The sequence below is a fragment of the Hemitrygon akajei genome, chromosome 1 (assembly GCF_048418815.1).
Source record: "Hemitrygon akajei chromosome 1, sHemAka1.3, whole genome shotgun sequence".
Lineage (NCBI taxonomy): Eukaryota > Metazoa > Chordata > Chondrichthyes > Myliobatiformes > Dasyatidae > Hemitrygon > Hemitrygon akajei.
In genome coordinates this window covers 116632726-116651196 of record NC_133124.1, presented here as the reverse complement: position 1 = coordinate 116651196, position 18471 = coordinate 116632726, and the positions used below count along the sequence as shown (strand labels likewise).

General features: G+C 43.7%; 1 protein-coding gene across 1 annotated transcript in view; it reads left to right on the top strand.

Moving 5' to 3' along the window:
* Positions 1 to 1566: 1566 nt before the first annotated feature.
* The window catches only part of LOC140730335 (myelin basic protein-like), a 177423-nt gene continuing 160518 nt past the window's right edge, over positions 1567 to 18471 (top strand). The window contains exons 1-2 of the mRNA XM_073050628.1: positions 1567 to 1708; positions 14603 to 14720. The gene's annotated coding sequence lies outside the window, so the exon portion shown is untranslated. The remainder of the gene's footprint in view (positions 1709 to 14602; positions 14721 to 18471) is intronic.

Sequence of the window (18471 nt, the reverse complement as noted above, 5' to 3'; positions counted from 1 at the left end):
GTTAAGTGTTCCGAGCATTTTCAGTTTTGATTTCAGATTTGCAGCATCTGTGCTTTTTGATTACTTTTACTGAGCTATTTGGAGCTGTCTGTAGCTCTGTATTTTGCATCTTAGAAAGGGTACATTACCTTACAATGGAGGTGTGATGCAACTTTAGCACAAGGATATCAGGAAGTGTTAAATTACGAAGACAGATCCCAACCTCCTCCTCTCTCCCCAGGTGCTGCCTGACCTGCTGAGTGTTTTGAGCATTTTCAGTTTTGATTTCAGATTTGCAGAATCTGCATTTTCGGTTAATTTCACTGAAGTTGTACAATACCGTTTGAAGCTCTGTATTTTGCACTTTGGAAAGGGTACATACATTGGGGGCGTGCTGCAACCTTAGCACAAGGATATCAGGATTGAAAGGGTTAAATTATAAAGACATTACACAGACCATTTTTCTCCCCTTTTGACCTGCTTGAATAAGGGGAATTTTAATTGCTGCTGTTCCTGGGTAATGAACAGGTTTCGTTTTTACAAACATCCCTAAGCTGTTGTTGTCCGCAAGTCAGAAAGTACACGCAGATCACTCGCTATGGTAACCATGCCTTCACGTTATTGTAATGAATGGCATCAAAGGCAAATGGGACAGATAAGAAAGAAGAATTACTAAGAGTGGGAAGAAAGGGGCGAGGGAACTAGTTCTACCACTCATAGAAACACATGCCTGTACATATGCAAGTCAGAATTTTGAATATTAATTGAACTTCATAACACTGAAGTGGCCTATAGGATTTGCCAAAGCAAAATTACCTCTTCTGCCTTTGGGGCTTCAAAGAAAGACAAATGTAAGTGAGCTTCTTTGAGAACTAGCATACACTAGAGGGACCAAATAGTCTCTTTTTTTTGGTCTATCTGAAATACAGATGAAATTAGAGGTAGTCCATTCAGGAATTCAGGATAAGGAAGTATTTCCCTACACAAAGGAAAGTAGACATCTTTTAATTTACCAACATATTTTCTCCCACTTTATCACATTCTACAAGTTTCTCCTGAAATACAAACCACGCCCTTTTAAGTGAATTGTAAAGAAGATCCTATACCATGTCCGGTCCAAGAATACATTCCAGAACAGAAATAATAAACCACCATGCCCTATACATTGCAAGTTGTAGGGTTGGCTATATTCCCTGACTTTTTAAAGAATTGTCTTTCTATAGACTTTTCAGATCCCTTTCAAGACGCTCCCGAGTACGTTACAGCAATGAGCGATCTTTCAATCATTTTCAACTGATGAACAAGTAATGCACAGCAAGCTCCCACAAACAGCAATGTAATGATGGCAAGAGCATTCAGTTTAGAAAAAGCTTTGCTCTCACTTTGAGCGGGCCACTCAGAAATGGACGGGTGTCCCAGGAGCCTAAGTTGATCGTTACATTTATGCTCTGGACTCAGCCGCGCACTCCGAATCAGTCCAGGTTGCTCCTGGTTGATTTCAGCTGCTGATTGGCTGCAGTTCATTGGTAGCCCATCCCCACCCAGCCCTGTACCTTGATGGGAGAGAGAAAGCAGGAAGCAGCAGGCAGCGCGGCATTAGAGACATAAGCGAGTGAATGGAGTCAGTTAGGGCGCCTCAGCTCTCTGCTATCAAAAGCAATCACGCTTAGCTGAAGGGGAAAAGGGGTGTTTTATGCATCGGTCCAGTCGTGAACCCGGGAAGAGTGCGGTACGTGTAAGGGCACGGCGAGCCTTATTAAATCGGGGTGGGTGTGGGATTTATCCTGGGAGAGCTGGTTTTGTTTTCAGTGGCTGTCTGAGTGTATTAAATGCATATAATGCGTGTTTTGTAACAGCGGGGTATTGTGCAATATACTATGCATGCAACCACTTACACACTCAATTCTAACTGCCCCACAGTCTCGGCTGTACAGAACAATGGTCTTCTGGTGTGGCCCCCTATTGCACGCCCCTTTTCTACCAATGTCATTGTCAACCAGTGTGTGTGTGTGTGTGTGTGCCTTTTCGCGTTAGTGTTCTGAACGGCCGGTTTCCGGTTAGTGATATGGCGGCTCCAGTTTGTTTTATCGGTCGCCTTCTCCGCCCCGTCTTCTTTCGCCGCCCTCCTTTCTCCTTCCAAACTAACCTGTCTACCTGCTCGCCGCCCTCCTGTAGAAGTGGCTGCTTTATGTTCGCTGTTTGTCCCTCTCCCAGAATTTGGACGGGATGGAGGAGGACCACTCGGCCCTTCTTTCAATGGGCGGTACAATCAAAACACAACCCCCTTTCCACGCCTTTCCACTTTAGCCTTTGGTGTTGTTAATTCGTTTATTATTGTCACATGCTCTGAAAAAAAGGTTTTGTTTGCCTGCCGTCCAAAACATTCCATACAAAAGTACACCGAGGTAGTAAAATCAATAAAAGAATGCGTAATTACAGGAACAGTACAAGTAGACCACGTAAGCGCAAAGGCCATAAAGTCAGTTTGAAGATTAAGAGTTTGTCTTTCGTGTACGATAGATCTGTGGAATAGGAACTGTACTTGAGCCTGGGAGCATGTGTTCTCGGCCTTTTGTACCTTTGCTCTTGATGGTGGGGGTGGGGGGGGGGGAGAAAGAGAGAGAGGCCATCGATTATGTTAGCTGCTTTTCTGAGACATTGCAGCGTTCTGTAGTGTTTCCACCTTTTGGACAGTCGCTCTTTGATTTGACGTCCTCCTGAGCTTTTCCTTCTGTTCCGATGCATCTTTTTGTCAACTTCAGACTATCTCTGCTCGCTTGTAGCAATTTTATGGCGGACTTGTACCGAAATTAGTAAGCTTTTTCCACAGGGCATGTCAGTGAGGTGTGACTGTGAGGGCGGGGCTGAATTTCCAAGTGCCGAGGTATTTCCTCATTTGTCAGAGTGATGTCTCTTGAGGGTTGTTTTGGGGAGGGGGGGGGGGGTTGAAGCCACTGGCAGGTCCTCTTTGACCCTCACCGATTTTCTATCAGTGCACCATAGAAAGCATCCTAGCCAGATGTATCAAGGATTGATATGGTAACTGCTTTGCCGGAGGCCGCTAGTAACTACAGACAGCTGTCCAGTTAGCTTAGCGTTGGAAAGCTCACATCATTGAAACCGGCCTTTCTCCCCACCCCATGGACTCTGCCTACGCTCCCTGCTGAGTAAAACAGCCAACATGATCGGACTTCACCCATGCAGGACACTTTTATCTTTCCCTCCTCCTCTCAGGCGGAAGATTCAACAAGTTTGAAAGCATGTACCACCAGACTTAAAGACAGCTTCTGTCCTGCTGTTAAGACTATTGGATGGTTTCCTAATACAATAAAATGGACTCTTGTCCTCACAATCTACCTTGCACCTCATTGCCTGTACTGCGTTTTCTCCGTACTGTAACACTCCATTCTGTTACTGTTTTCCCTTGTACTATTTCAATCCACTAATCTGATGAAATGATCTGTATGAATGGCATGCAATAGTTTTTCACTGTACTGTACTTCTGTCCATTTGATAAACCAATTTACCATTTGCAGACGCGGCACGTTAGTGTAGTGGTTAGTACGGTCGCTTTACAATGCCAGTGATCGGTGCTCTTTAAGGAGTTTGTGCGTTCTCCCAGCGACTGTGTAGGTTTCTTTCGGGTCCTCTGGTTACCTCCCACACTCCAAAGACGTACACTTGGGTTCAGCGGGCATGCTGTGTGGTATCTCTTGCGGGCTGCCCTCAGTGCGATCCTTGGAATGTGTTGGTCATTGACATAAAACGATACATTTTACTGTTTTGGTATACATGTGACAGACAAAGCTTTTAATCTTTTATAAGCTGTGGCACTGAACACACCTCTGGCAACAGGGATTCTGACAGCTGTATTGATTAAATGTTTGCCAAAATGGACAAACTCAGGAATGCAGCTTGATTGGTATGGATGAATTGGGCTGGAGTGCCTGTTTCCATGCTGTGTAACTCTGTCATAGTTTGTTGTTCAGTGGTTACAAGATGCAGAGGATTTGCTGCTATGTATTTGTGGTCCTAACTGTTGTCCCTGCCTGGCAAATGCTGAGGCTTTTTCACCTCACCATCATGGAGGTACTTGTGGGGGGCTGTGGCATCTCCATCCCAATGGCCTTCCACTTTCTGCTCTTGTAGTTAAAGAAAGCAAAGCCTTGATGGATGGCAACTTCACAAAGAGGATGGTGTGTATGTGGAATCCACAAGAAGATTTAAAAGGCATGCGGCAGGTGCATGGATAGGAAAGATTTGGAGAGATGGGGCTGGCTTGGAAGGGCATCTTGGTTGCAATAGACCAGTTGACCAAAGGGCCCATGCTTTATTACACTGACTGAGGAGTGAGCCCCACCCGCTCAGATTTGGATAGGGCTGTTGAAGGTGAAACAGATGGCCCGCATGCTGAGTGTAGTTGCATTCCAGGGGAAGGATGGACCAGGTTCTGCAGTGAATACAGTCACTAACCTTCATTTCTGTCTGTCCTGCGTTCCCATACAGACACGAAGACAGATAATGACCCAACCCTCGTGGCCTTCCCCAGCCCCTCTCTGTGACACGCTGGTAGTTGAACCTTCTGTTCCTCTCCAGTTCTGGCCTATCCTGCATCCTGGATTTGCTTCACCTGGCCAGAAGCACAGCTAATCATTGGAATTTAGCATTCCGGGTTCTATAGTTCCTTCTGTCTCTTTTTAAATGACCTTTCCCTTAAATACATATCTTTGCATCTAGCAAGCTGCCCTAAAATCTTTTCAGATGACGGTGTGCATCAAACTTAATTCAGTTGTGCATCCTTGGCTTCTCTTGCTGCATAGAAGTGGAAACCCACAGGTGCTGGGTATCAAACACAAACACAGTATGCTGGAAATACTTGGAGCAGGCAGCATTACTGATTCTGGACAATGACTTAGGACTTGAGCCTCACTTAATCTTCAAAGAAGGGAGAGTGGTGGAGTGAATAAAAGGAATGTCTGTGACAGGGTAGACACTGAATGGCACAAATGATAGTGCTTGCTGAGGTCAGCTTTTAAGAGTTGGGATATCCTGTTGAAGCTGTACAAAGTGTTGGTTAGACTGCACTTGGGTATTGTGTTCAATTCTGGTTGCCACTCTGCTGGGAAAAAAATTGGAGTGATTTGCAAAAGAGATTCAGAGAATTCTTCCCTGAATGGAGAGTTGCAGATTAAGAGGGGTTGGATTGTCTGGGGTTATTCTCAGTAGAACATAGGAGGTGGAAAGGTGTCCTTAAAGAAATTTTTGAAAAGAAGTTGAAGGGTGTGGGACTAGAGGGTGAGGTGTCTAGAACTAGAGGATGTCGATAACACACAAATGCTGAAGGAATTCAAGTCAAGCAGCATCTATGGAGAGGGATATACAGTTGATGTTTCAGGCTGAGACCATCATCAGGATATGGGTTTAAGCTGAGGGGGGAGAAATTTTCAAGGAGATCTGAGGGACAAGTTTTCAAACACTAAGGATGATGAATATCAAAGAAGGTGGTGTATGTAGATTTAGTTGTAACACATTTAGAGAACAGGCCCTTTGGCCCAACAAGCCCATGCCACCCAATTATCTCCAAGAGACTGATTTACCTGCTTAACCTATATATCTTCGGAATGTGAAAGGAAACTGAAGCACACGGGAAATACAGATGGACAGAGGAGATTCCACAAACTCATTACCATGAGATGTAGGCCATTTGGCCCATTGAGTCTCCCTTCTCATTTGATCATGACTGATCCAATTTTCTGCTCAACCGCGATCTCCTGCCTTCTCCCCCATATCCCTTCGTGCCTTGGTCAATCAAGAATCTATCAACCTCTGCCTTAAGTATACATAAGACTTGGCCTCCACAGCTACTTGTGGCAAAGAATTCCACAGATTACCACTCTTGGGCTAAAGAAATCCCTCCTTGTCTTTATTCTAAAAGGATACATCTCTATTCTGAGGCTGTGTCCTCTGGTCTTAGATTCTCCCATCACAGGAAACTTCCTCTCCACATCCATGCTATCAAGGTCTTTTGTGATTCGACAGGTTTCAATGAAGTCACCCCTCATTCTTCTGAGTTCTGGTGAATACAGTCCCAGAGCCATTAAATGCTCTTCATGTGACAAGTCGCTCTATCCTGCAGTCATTTTCTTGAACCTCCTTTGATCCCGTACAGGCAGCGGCGGAATTGAACCCAGGTCACTGGCACTGTAATTGTATTGCACTGCCCACTACACTACTGTGCTGTCCTTAGCTGTTTGGGTAGGTACTTGGATTGAAAAAGGGTCAAGGGACACCTTCAGCTGTTCCTTCCGTCTGACTTCAGCTGGTAGAAAAGCACCTCATTTTCCAAACTAGGTTGGTTACAACTCTCCGGACTTTTAAGGTAGACAATTCTGTGTGAACCTCGATGCTTTTCCTTTCACACGGTTGTGACTGTACCTTTCTGTATTTATTTGCTTCTGCAATACTTTGTTCCAATTGCTTTTAACGTAACTTATCTTGACAAATTCTGGTGTGCATACTGGTACAGAAATTGCCTGTTCCTTACTGCAATTATAAAACGCAATTGTAAAATACCTTTCTCATTGTAGTGCAATGTCTGTGACCCTCTCCTAAAGAAAAAAGAATCAGCTTAGTGTTTCTCTCCAATTGAAGCTCTCTGCTCTGCTGAGCCCTTCCAGAGTTGATTTTGCTTCTAATTTAGGGTATAGGATTTGTCTGGTGGGTGCTGCCTTGGGCATTTTAAGAATTTTCTCATTGTTGCACAGTAGCCTTCAATTAGATTTGAGAGTGGAAATTTAATCCATGACCTTCTGGCACTGCTGTGCAATGATTCAAGGTTGACACTGTTTTAATACTGTTGTAATTTTAAGCTCAAAGTAAATTTATTATCAATGTATATTACCATACACTACTTTGAGATTCCTTTTCTTGTGAGTATTTATATGAAAATCAAAACAAACTGGCATACAGCTGATATGCAAATGAAGACAAATTGTGTGGTTCTGAAATTTGTTCAGAGTAGTGGTGAATGAAGTTATCCATACCAGATCAGGAGCCTGGTGGTTGTAGGGTAATAGCTGATCCTGAAGTTGGTGGTGTCGGTTCTGTACCTCCTGCCCAATTAGTGGTAGTGAGAAAAACGCATGGCCTGGATGGTTGTGTGTTTTGGGGGGGTGGGGGGGGGGTTGGTGTCTTTGTTGAATGCTGCTTTCTTTTGTGGTAGCACTCCATGTAAATATACTCAAGGCTGGGGAGGACTTTGCCTATGAGGCACTGGGCCGTATTAATATCTTGTGTAGCTTTTTTCCATACCTGAGCATTGGTGTTTCCATGCCATAGCATGGTGCAACCAGTAAAGATACTCTGAATTTACAGAACTGTCAAAGTTTTTGTTGACACAAACCTCTAAGAAAGTAAAGTTCAAACACGAGGAAATCTGCAGATGCTGGAAATTAAAACAACAACACACACAAAATGCTGGTGGAACACAGCAGGCCAGGCAGCATCTATAGGGAGAAGTGCTGTCGACGTTTCGGGCCGATGAAGGGCTGACTGACGAAGGGTCTCGGCCCGAAACGTTGACAGCGCTTCTCCCTATAGATGCTGCCTGGCCTGCTGTGTTCCACCAGCATCTTGTGTGTGAGAAAGTAAAGTTGCTGTCTTGCTGCCTTTTTGATAACATTTGTGTGCTGGTGCCAGGGAATATCCTCTGATATGTTAATACCAAGGATTTTAAAGTTACTGATCCTTGGAACACCTCAGATCCCCTAATGAGAACTGGCTCGTGGATCTCGGCCACCTTCCTCCTGTGGTTGATAATCAGCTCTTTGATTTTGCTGACGTCGAGTGAGCGGTTGTTGTGACTCCACTCAGCCAGATTTTCGGTTTCCATCCTCTGTGCTGATATGGCTGGTGGTGGTGTCATCAGCAAAGTTAAATATTGCATTGGAGCTGAACCTAGGACAGAGTGAACAGAGCAGGTGACTCAACAGCCCTGTAGTACACCTGTGCTGATGGTGATTCAATGTCACATGTGCATTTCCTCTTGGAAATTGGACTTTGGATTGAAGTGTAGAGTTTGTTATTGTACAGTTGTCAGATTTAAAACGAGGATGGGTTGAGAGTCTGTGATGGTGCAACTGACTTGGGTCTCCTTCCGCCATCCCGAATGTAAATCTGTTGGCGGAACCTGCTACAGGAATAGGGATGGTGACCCACTCACTGAAGTGGAAAGGAATGCCAAACTCTGAGGAAATTCCTCACCTCCCCGTTCCAGGGATCCTGGGTGGTCTGTAGTAGTGATGCTGCAAAGGTGAGTAATTAATTGCATTGCAGAATTCTCAGGCTGAATCGGAAAGCAATTTTTCCTATTTAGTTTTCTGTAAGTCCTCAAGCACCACGTGAATGTTGGAATGTAGGCAGGTGGAAAATATAAACCTTTTTGTCATTTAAAAAAAAATATTTCCTGTACAAATGTACACTTTGAATCAGAAGATTTGATTTGTTTTGCTTTATTGCGGTTTTTTTAAGTCACTTGACCTTGGTATAACAGAAACATGAACAGTTTGGCTTCCCATTGCTTATAATAAATTTCCTTAACGTAGTCAACCTTTGAATCTTTTATCTACTGGAGCAATCCCACTCATTTCCCTGTAACCTAAGCGCTCTCGTATGACTACAAATCGTACCCTGATTTTCCTGCATCTTACCTACACTGGGGTTTATTCATAGTAGACACTTTTGGATTGTGGGAGGGAGGAAATGCAAAGCCCTGGAGTGGAATGCCCTTGCACTCAGAGGGACAGCATGCATACTCCACACAAGATCTGTGTGGAGGCACCTGGAACCTGCTACCTCCATCTGCATGGTGCCACCTTGTATTTTGCTGGATAAAGTTGAAAATAGAGTGGCTTGTTTTACTTGTCAGCAGCTTACAGATTTGTTAAAGTATGAATGTCTGTCCACTTGCACACTTTTGCACTGTCGGCTATGTATTGTGATGCAACAGCAAAATGAGCTTTGCACTCCAAGGATGGAGCTGCCAGTGGAACGTACAGAAGGGCGTGCAACTTAAGAAGCATCTTGCACTGCCGCTTGTCTGAAGTTCAAGAACATCTGATTTGTATTGTAATCTTCTACTCAAGAGAATTTTGAATCAGTTGTAATGTAGGAAATGCTTCAGTCCCAAAAGCAACGATCAGCTGGAGCAACTCAGTGGGTCACGTAGCATCTGTGGAAGGAAAGGAACTGGGCATTTTTGGATCGAAGCCCTACACCAGGACTTGAGGCAGGGTTTCAATCTGCAATGTCAACAGTTCTTTTCCTCTCACTGTGGCTGCTCAACCTGCTAAGTTCCCTCAACATATTGCTCCAGATTTCAATATCCAGAGTCTCTGCAAACAACAGTGTTCCTCACTTATTTGGAAGTGAGATTGTTTTAAGGGATGTTTATGGACTGCAGAATGTCGATCCAATCTTCCATAGGAGGGCAGATAATTTAGAATTCATCAGTACTCCTCCAAAGACATCTTCTGTGATCAGTCTTGGCTCAGTTTCAGAGAGAGGGACTTGAGTGAATATTGTGCTGACATGGCTAAGAAACTCACCAAGCCTGGGCTGGCAGTTAACATTTTATTTGGGCCTTTTTGCATGCAGTCATGCATTCTGTTGCCCTGGTGTTTGAGCATCTGGGAGTTGCACTCCTCCTTGGAATAGATCTCTCATTGTTTTATCTTGAGATATAGATAACTGATTTCGTTAGGGATCCACTTCAACAATGTGCACTCTGTGTGAAGTGCTTGTGTATTTGATTTTTTTTCACAATTTGTTATATATGCAGAACCTAATATCTCCCAGTGTGTGTCTCATTTAATTCTAGCCAAATAAGTATGTACTAGGATAGATAATTGGCCTTGGAAAAATATGAACAAGGGTAGGCCATTTGGCTCCTTAAGCCATCTCTGCTGTTCAATAACATTTATGACTTTTCTGATCATTCGGGCCTGTTTTTTTTTTGTCTCCTCTCCCCAAACCCTCCATGCTGATGGAGTGAGAAAGCTGACATAGTAATCTGGCAAGCTAGAGGATTATGTGCTCGACTGGTGAATTTTCAAAACTTTGTTTTTTTTTTCCCAATTAGTATGTTAATATTTTAAAAACACAAAATGCTGGCAGAACTCAGCAGGCCAGACAGCATCTATGGGAGGAGGTAATAATGACGTTTCGGGCCGAAACCCTTCATCAGGAGTGAAGTAACATGGGATGGTCAAGGGGGGATAAGAAGTGGGGGGAGGGATAAAGTAGAGAGCTTGGAAGTGATAGGCTGGAGGGAAATGGACTGGGGGAAGGTGGAGAATTATGGGAAATAAAAGAGAAAGAAAGGTAGGGCTGGGGGTGAGATTATAGTGAGGGGGGAAAAGAGAGAGAAAGAGAACCAGACTAAAATAATAGATAGGGATGGGGGTAAGGGGGGGGCAGGGGGTATCAACGGAGGTCTGTGAGTTGGATGTTCATGCCGGCAGGCAGGAGGCTACCTAGGTGGGAGATAAGGTATTGCTCCATTGACCTACGTGTGGCCTCATCTTGATGGTAGAGGAGGCCATGGACAGACATGTCGGAGTGGGAGTGGTCCGTGGAATTGAAGTGTGTGGCCACAGGGAGATCCCGCCACTGCTGGAGGACTGAGTGCCGGCGTTCAGCGAAACGGTCTCCCAGTCTGCGGTGGGTCTCCCCAATGTATAAATGGCCACATCGGGAGCACCAGATACAGTATATCACCCCAGTTGACTCGCAGGTGAAGTGGTGCCTCACCTGAAAGGACTGTCTGGGGCCTGGGATGGTGGTGAGGGAAGAAGTGTGGGGGCAGGTGTAGCACTTCTTCTGTTTGCAGGGATGAGTGCCTGGAGGGAGGTCGGTGGGGAGGGATGGGGGGGGGGGGGGGAAGATGAGGCCACACGCAGGTCTATCTAACAATATCTTATCTCCCGCCTAGGTAGCCTCCTACCTGCCAGCATGAACATCCAACTCACAGACCTCCGTTGATACCCCTGCCCCACCTTACCCCCATCCCTATCTATGATTTTAGTCTGGTTCTCTTTCTCTTTTTCCTCCTCACTATAATCTTCCCCCCCCCCCCCCCCCCCCCCCACAGCCCTACCTTTCTTTCTCTTTTATTTCCCATAATTCTCCACCTTCCCCCCTACATTGTAACGAGCACTTCAGCCCATTAGGTCTGGGCTGGTCATCTATTACCCACCCTAAACAATCTCATTTTATTTTCCCTACACTCCCATCAGTTTTCTCCAGATTTGAACACTACACATCAGGGGCAATTTAAAGCAGCCAAGTAACCTACCTAACTGTGTGCGTCTTTGGGATGTGGGAAGAAACTGGGACACCCATAAGAAACCCACTTAGTCATGGAAAACGTGCAAACTCCACGAAGATAGCACCTAAGGTCAGGTTTGAAGCTGGGGCTTGAGCTGTGAAGCAGCAACCCCACCAGCTGTGTAAGACAGTGAATTTGCAACTATCCTTGGTTGGGGGGGGGGGGGGGGGCGGGGAGAATAATTCTGGCTTCTGTCAGGGATGAGGGTGTTGAAGCAACTGGGAAAGAAACTCCTTCTGAAAGTGTTTGACTTGCCAGTGGATCTTTCTACCAGGATAACTGTCCATCTTATTAAATTCCTGGCATACACAAATGGGATAATACACTGGGAGCAATTAAAATATGCATGATTAAAGCACTAGAAAATGTGCGCAGGCTTTTCTATCAATTAATTACAATTAAACTGGTTGAATTAAATCAAATAATGTTGCATGCCATTGTTCCAGCAACTGTGTCAGGCATTGATTTAATTGGGACTGTTGTACATGTGCCAGGTTTAGCCATGGACCAGTGAACTGGGACATTTGTGGAAGATTTACCTTGTAGGATGTCTCCTGTGTTGTGCTGGTGAAAAGATACACGGAAGGTGCTTGTGTATTGGATGTTGGGAGTTCCCCAGAAAAACGGGAGAATTCAGAAGCTCAGTACCCTGGGCAGGTGACCTGCCTTCCTGTAAAATTGCTATATCACAGAAAAAAGTAGGTTCAACCCCTCGAGTCAGTGCCCTGTCCTGATTTGGTGTCAGCACTGGCAGTGTGCCAGTACATATGAATGCTTTATTCCTGAATTTTGGGAAGTGGGAAGCGAATATATTGGAACTGAACAATGCTGCTTGTCATATCAGATGTGTGATTTGAATGAAGATCTATAGTATTAAAGCTACTAAAGAACAGTAAAATACATTAACCTTGAAGGAAATCAAAGTTAATTTACAAATTGTATTATTCATGTTGTTAAAGGTATCAGCTGCATTCTCATCGACTGAAAAATGAACTGACTGAACAGAATTTGTATAATAGAGCTAATGAAATTCAGAATGAAGCGTACATAATTTCTGCAGGAGTTTGTTGCAAATGTCTGGGATATTGCTTCTTGTAAAGCATTAGAGCATAGTCAAAGTTTTCGCCCTGGATTTCAAACATTGGTTAGGGTTTATGAATTTGCTAATTCTGCAGCTATCTTCCTATCAATTGTGGTGTTTTTGTAATATCTTCTAATCCCTCTTCAACTCCTGCCGTCTCTACAGCTTCATGCTTTAAAGGTGATTTTCATTTTTTCCCCCTACCTGCTGTGACATGCAAATTTGTTTCCCTATTCAAATATCACGTGAAAAATCCAGTTTGTGCTTTTCTTCAGAATTGTGCAAAGCTCATGATTTCTGAGGTAAATCAGAAAACCTATTCAATGGAAGCCCTGTCCAGCAGGATGAAAGGGCTTCCCAATCTGAAGGCTGATTTATATTTGTGCGTGCAGCCTACAGCGTAGCCCTGATTTTCACTTCTGCGTCACTCTGCGCTGTTGAGAGCATGCATTGGTGTGCACCAAAACGCTAGTTGGCGGTGGGGTTTTTATGCCACTGAGTTTCTTCGTGAGAGACGTGGACAGCGAAATGCATTTCAAACATTTTCACATGTTAGCAGGTAGATTTGACGATTTGGTTCATCTATTTCGCATCAGTGTACAGACATGGTGGAGAAGAAGCAACCGGAAATGCGTAGGAGGAAATGTGATGCTACAAGCAGACCAATCACAGTTGTTGCGGTTTGCGTCATCACAAAGCGCGAGTTACTTTTTTGGGGAGGTGCATGTCGCCCTACGGTGTAGATGCAATGCACAAGTATAACTCAACCTTTAGACAAAATAAATAGGGCATAAATAGGGTGAATGCACGAACTAAAAAACATAGGTTTAAGGTGTGGGGGGTGGGGGAATTTAAAAACGACCTTTTAGAGTGTGCCAGATGTGCTGAATGAGCTGCAAAAGAAAGTGGTTGAGGAAATGTTAACCTTTAAAAGACATCTGAAAGGGTACTTGGGTATGAAAAGTTTTGAGAGATGTGGGTGAAATGCTGGTAAATTGGACATCTTGGCTGGAATTGAGTTGTATTGAACCTGTTTCTGTGCTCCATAAATCTGATACTTATTTAATGGATTCAAGGTTCAGGTGGGTAGATTTAAAGGATTGAGATTATTGGGTAAAGGGTAGTTAGGAAAATGGGCAAGGCACAAGATCAGATGTAATCTTATTGAAATACAATGCAAATTTAAGGGATGGGATGTTTTCCTATGTCTTGGATTGCAATCACGCAGGTGAATACTTTCACTTAAAAGGAGCTTTCTTCGCATTTTTGCTGGCATGAGTCTTGCTATCGGTTATTCAATCCGAGCCCCTTCATTGCATTTATTATATCTTGATGCTGAATCTCCAAGCAAAGTAATGTAGTAGTAGAGATGGGACAACCTTTCTGATCCCCATGTTTACCTCAAAATTGCATTATCACTGACAATGTCTTAATGTATGTTTTGTGGCAGCAGTATAGTGCAATACATAAATACTATAACAAGAAAAATAAACAATATTGCTAAAGTGGAATAGCGAAGTAGTGTTTATGGACTGATCAGAAATCTGATGAGAGGGGAAGAAGCTGTTCCTAAAACATTCATTGCATATTTTGTAAATTACCATCACTCCAGTGGCAAGTGTTACTAGTTTTACCAGTATGGGGCCCACTTTAACCATTTATTTAGTGGTACAGCATGGAGTAGGCCCTTCTGGCCTTTTGAGCCGTGTTGCCCCAGCAACCACCATTGGCCAGCCTGGGTAAATTGTCACGGGACAATTTACAATGATCAATTAACCTACCCAGTATGTCTTTTAGCTGCGGGAGACAACGGGCACCCGGGGAAACACACATTCTATGGTGAGAATGTGCATCCTCCTTACAGAAGAGGCATTGAATTGTGAACTCCGAAGTGTCATTCTAACCACTGTGCTACCTTGACACCCATAACAAGCCTTTTACCCCTCCACAGAAGCTGCCTTTCTTGCTCATAGTTCAATGGTTTTCTGCTTCATTGTAGGCTAATAAATGTTTACAATGTAATATATACAATCCTGGGGGTCTGATGCTCTTGCCTGTATCTCGGCCATGCCATTGTGACTCCAGGCAGATTGATAAGCTGATTGTATCTGTTTTATCATCATTAAGAAAACCTGTTTCTTTTGTACATCTTATAGGAACCTATCTAAAGGACATATTCCATTCTCTCAGTTGGCCTCCTTCTCAGAGTCCTTGCCTCAAGAATGTGTACCTCTAACTTCCCTGAATCAGCGTAATCCTTGTGGTGTTTTTGAGGTACGTCTCTAAGATTTGCAATTACTCTTCATTCCAGTTGCGCTTCCTTTCTTCTCCCCATTACCTACACATAGAATTGTTGCCATAAAGCAGGATTTTCTCATTCAGCCTGCATAGAGTAGTGCCGTCTGTGCAGAGGACCCCTCATCACACTTTACCTATCTCTGCTGCTGTCACGATCCGGGGACTGAATAACTTTGAAATCGCCACTTTTGATTAGTTGAGATCTTGTAAAAGTACAGGAAAGTAAGAATTACTTGAATTTCCATCATTTGAGCAGTGGGGAGCGTAACGAAAATATGGAATTCTCAACTGTGACAGACCGATGTAAGTGCAAGCCTTATGCAAGTGGGACAGAGGCAAAAGTGGGCAATGTTGACTGGGGATCATAGCAGCCACTGCTTATGGTAATGTTTTTTTTCTGTGCTTGCAATTTGTAGCTGTTATCACTTGCTGTGTGGGGGAGCCTGCTGTATTGTTTATTCCATCGCAACACAATGTTCACAATGGTTTTAAAAAGCAGTTTGGGAGACCTGAAACTTCTAAGGTCAGGTTCATATCTTCCTTCCAGTGTCAGCCCTGTTTTATGTAAATAACCTGGCTGGCTACCTTGGTTCCAAAATCCTCTGAGCTGTTATCTCTAATAACAGGCTAGGTGTTTACATATAGAATGCCAAGTATTTTTTTTCCTTTGTACAGTAATTGAGTACCTCCCATGGATTGTTCTTCACAAAAGTGCTTGGTTTTCAGTGTTGGGTTCCTTTTTAGACAGAGTCCTGCTGACTTTGCACATTACCTTCTGTGCAGCTGCTGCAATTTTAGTGATCACCACTTGGGTTGCAGTTTGCCCAACTGGACAGTTTGGGAGAATGGGCAAAGACTTGGTAGATGGTGTAGGGAAGTGTATGGTCATGCACTTTGGTAGAAGGAATAAAGATATCGACTATTTTCTAAATGGGAAGAAAATTCAAAAATCAGATGTGAAAAGGTACTTGGGAGATCTTGTGCAGGGTTCTCTAAAGGTTACTTTGCAGGCTGAGTCAATGGTGAGGAAGGCAAAGAGGACTAGAATATAAAAGCAAGGATGTAATGCTTTATAAGGCATTGGTCAGATTGCACTTGGAATATTGTGAGCAACTTTGGGGTCCCTTATCCAAGAAAAGATGCACTAGCATTGGAATGGGGTCCAGAGGAGGTTCACAAGAATATTCCAGGAATGAAAGGGTAAATGAATAAGGAGTGTTTGACGGCTCTGGCCTGTACTCACTGGAGTTTAGAAGAATGCAGGGGGAATCTCATTGGAATTTATCATATTGCAAGACTGAGTGGTTGTTTCCAATACTGAGGGAGAATAGAACCAGTAAAGCGGCCTCAGAATACTAAACAGAGGAGTTCTGTGATGTGGTGAGGGCAAGTTGGTAGTGGGGCCCCATCTTGCGGAACTTTCCGTGAGGGAGTCGCTGATTGGTGCTCTACACCTGAAAATGGGCATTTTCAGACGACCTTTTAGCAGCTCTGACTGGGGTTTGGGGTGACCTTGGCTCTGGACTGGAAATGTACAGTTTCTTAAATAACCCTGTGGCTTGGTTAAAAGTGAGGTGCACCTTGAGACAAGTGGAGCTCAGAAAAAGTATTTAAATGATGCTGCTGCATTGCTGTTTTGTTAGTGTATCAACTTGCATGTTATCAGGAAGTAAATGTAAGATAAATTTTTGAAGTCCAGTGTGAAGGCTGAGCTACTTCTCAAAGCATAGGAGCCCTCTCACAACAAAAGCTGACAATAGCAATAACACTCACTCACTCTTGTGAATTGGCACAGTTTTTGATATGTTGAGGTAAATGGTATTTGGAGGTCAAACCTCGAGCCCAGACCTGTGGCAGCTGTGTTCTCTAACCTCCCCTCGAAATTTGTACTGCTGACATGAAAGAAAATTATAGGTCGATTAGCCTGAACTAAGTGGCTGGGAAGATGTTGGAGTCGATTGTTAAGGATGAGGTCTCAGGGTACTTGATAAAATAGGCTAGACAGCATGTTTTCCTGAAGGGAAAATCCTGCCTGACAATCTTTGGAATTTTTGGAGGAAATATCAAACAGGATAGACAAAAGAGAATCGGTGGATATTGTGTAGTTGGATTTTCAGAAGGCCTTTGAGGCTGCTTCACAAGAGAAAAACGCATGGTATTAAAGGATAGAGGATTGGGAGGAGGCAAAGAGTGGGAATAAGGGAGTCTTTTATGGTTGGCTCCTGGTGACTGGTAGTTTTCCACAAGGATTGTTATTGGAACAGCTTCTGTTTGTGTGATTTGGATGAAGAAATCATCCTGATGAAGGGTTTCGGCCCGAAACGTTGTCACAACCTCCTCCCATAGATGCTGTCTGGCCTGCTGAGTTCTGCCAGCATTTTGTGTTTTTATTTATTTCCAGCATCTGCAGATTCACTCGTGTTGCCTTTGGATGAAGAAATTGATGGCTTTGTGGCCATGTATGCAGATGATATGACGATGGGAGGCGGGGCAGGTAGTGCTGAGAAAGTGGGGAGGATACAGAAGTACTTGGACAAATTCGAAGAATGGACAAAGAAGTGACAGATGGAATCTGAGTTGCAAAGGGACTTGTGAGTCCTCGTGCAAGATTTCCCAAAGGTTAACTTGCAGGTTGAGTCGGTGGTGAGGAAGGCAAATGCAATGTTAGCATTCAGTTCATGAGGACTAGAATATAAAAGCAAGGATGTAATGCTGAGGCTTTATAAGGTACTGGTGAGACCTCACCTGGAGTATTGTGAGTAGTTTTGGGGCCCCTTATCTAAGGGAGGATTTGCTAACAATGCAGAGGATTTAGAGAAGGTTCTCATAAATGATTCCGAAAATAAGAGTTATCATATGCGGAGCATTTGATTGCTCTGGGTCTGTACTTGATGGAATTTGGAAGAATGAGGGGGATCCTCATTGAAACTCATTGAATATTGAAAAGTCTAGATTGAGCGGATGTGGAGAGGATGTTTCTTGAGGGAGTATAGGAGCAGAGGGCATAACCTCAGAATACAAGGATGACTATTTAGAATGTAGTTGAGGTGGTAAAGATCTGGCTGATCTTTATGTTGTGATATATTTTGGTGTATTTGGCCATGACAGGGTGAGTTTTCTGACTGTTCTATGCTAAATCTGCAGTCAATGAATGGGAAATCAGTGTGACTGGCTCACTGAGTGTAATGTACCAGTTCAAAGCATATTCAAATATGGCAGTCAAAAGATAAGTGTGCATTGAAGCTAAAATAGGGTTTGAGATGTGTTTTTGTCAATCTTAAGAACCACTGCCTTCCAAGTCGGTGCTGCCCAACCTACTGGAGGAACTCCGGATTAACCTACATCTGGGATTGAACATTTTGGGTTGGAGTTCTGCATCAGGACCAATGGGGACACTGTACTAGGGACACTCTAGGACCATGTAACCCAGGGATAGGTAGACAGGAACTGCCGGGCAATGGAATTGGTTTGTATTCATTTTTTTGCCAAAATCAAAATCACTGTACTTGTTTTCAAGTTACAATATGGTTTCTATTTCTGTAGCATGAAATGTTGAAGTGTAGTTGTACTTTAGGGAATCTTGAAGTTTATGTGCAACAAGATTCCACAACAAAATTGTGGCAGTGGTTGTTTATCTGTTTTAAATCATGGTTGAGGGGTAGGTAGTCACTGCCATATGAGAGGTATTCCTATTTAAAATGGAGTTCTGGAATATTATCCAGCCTTG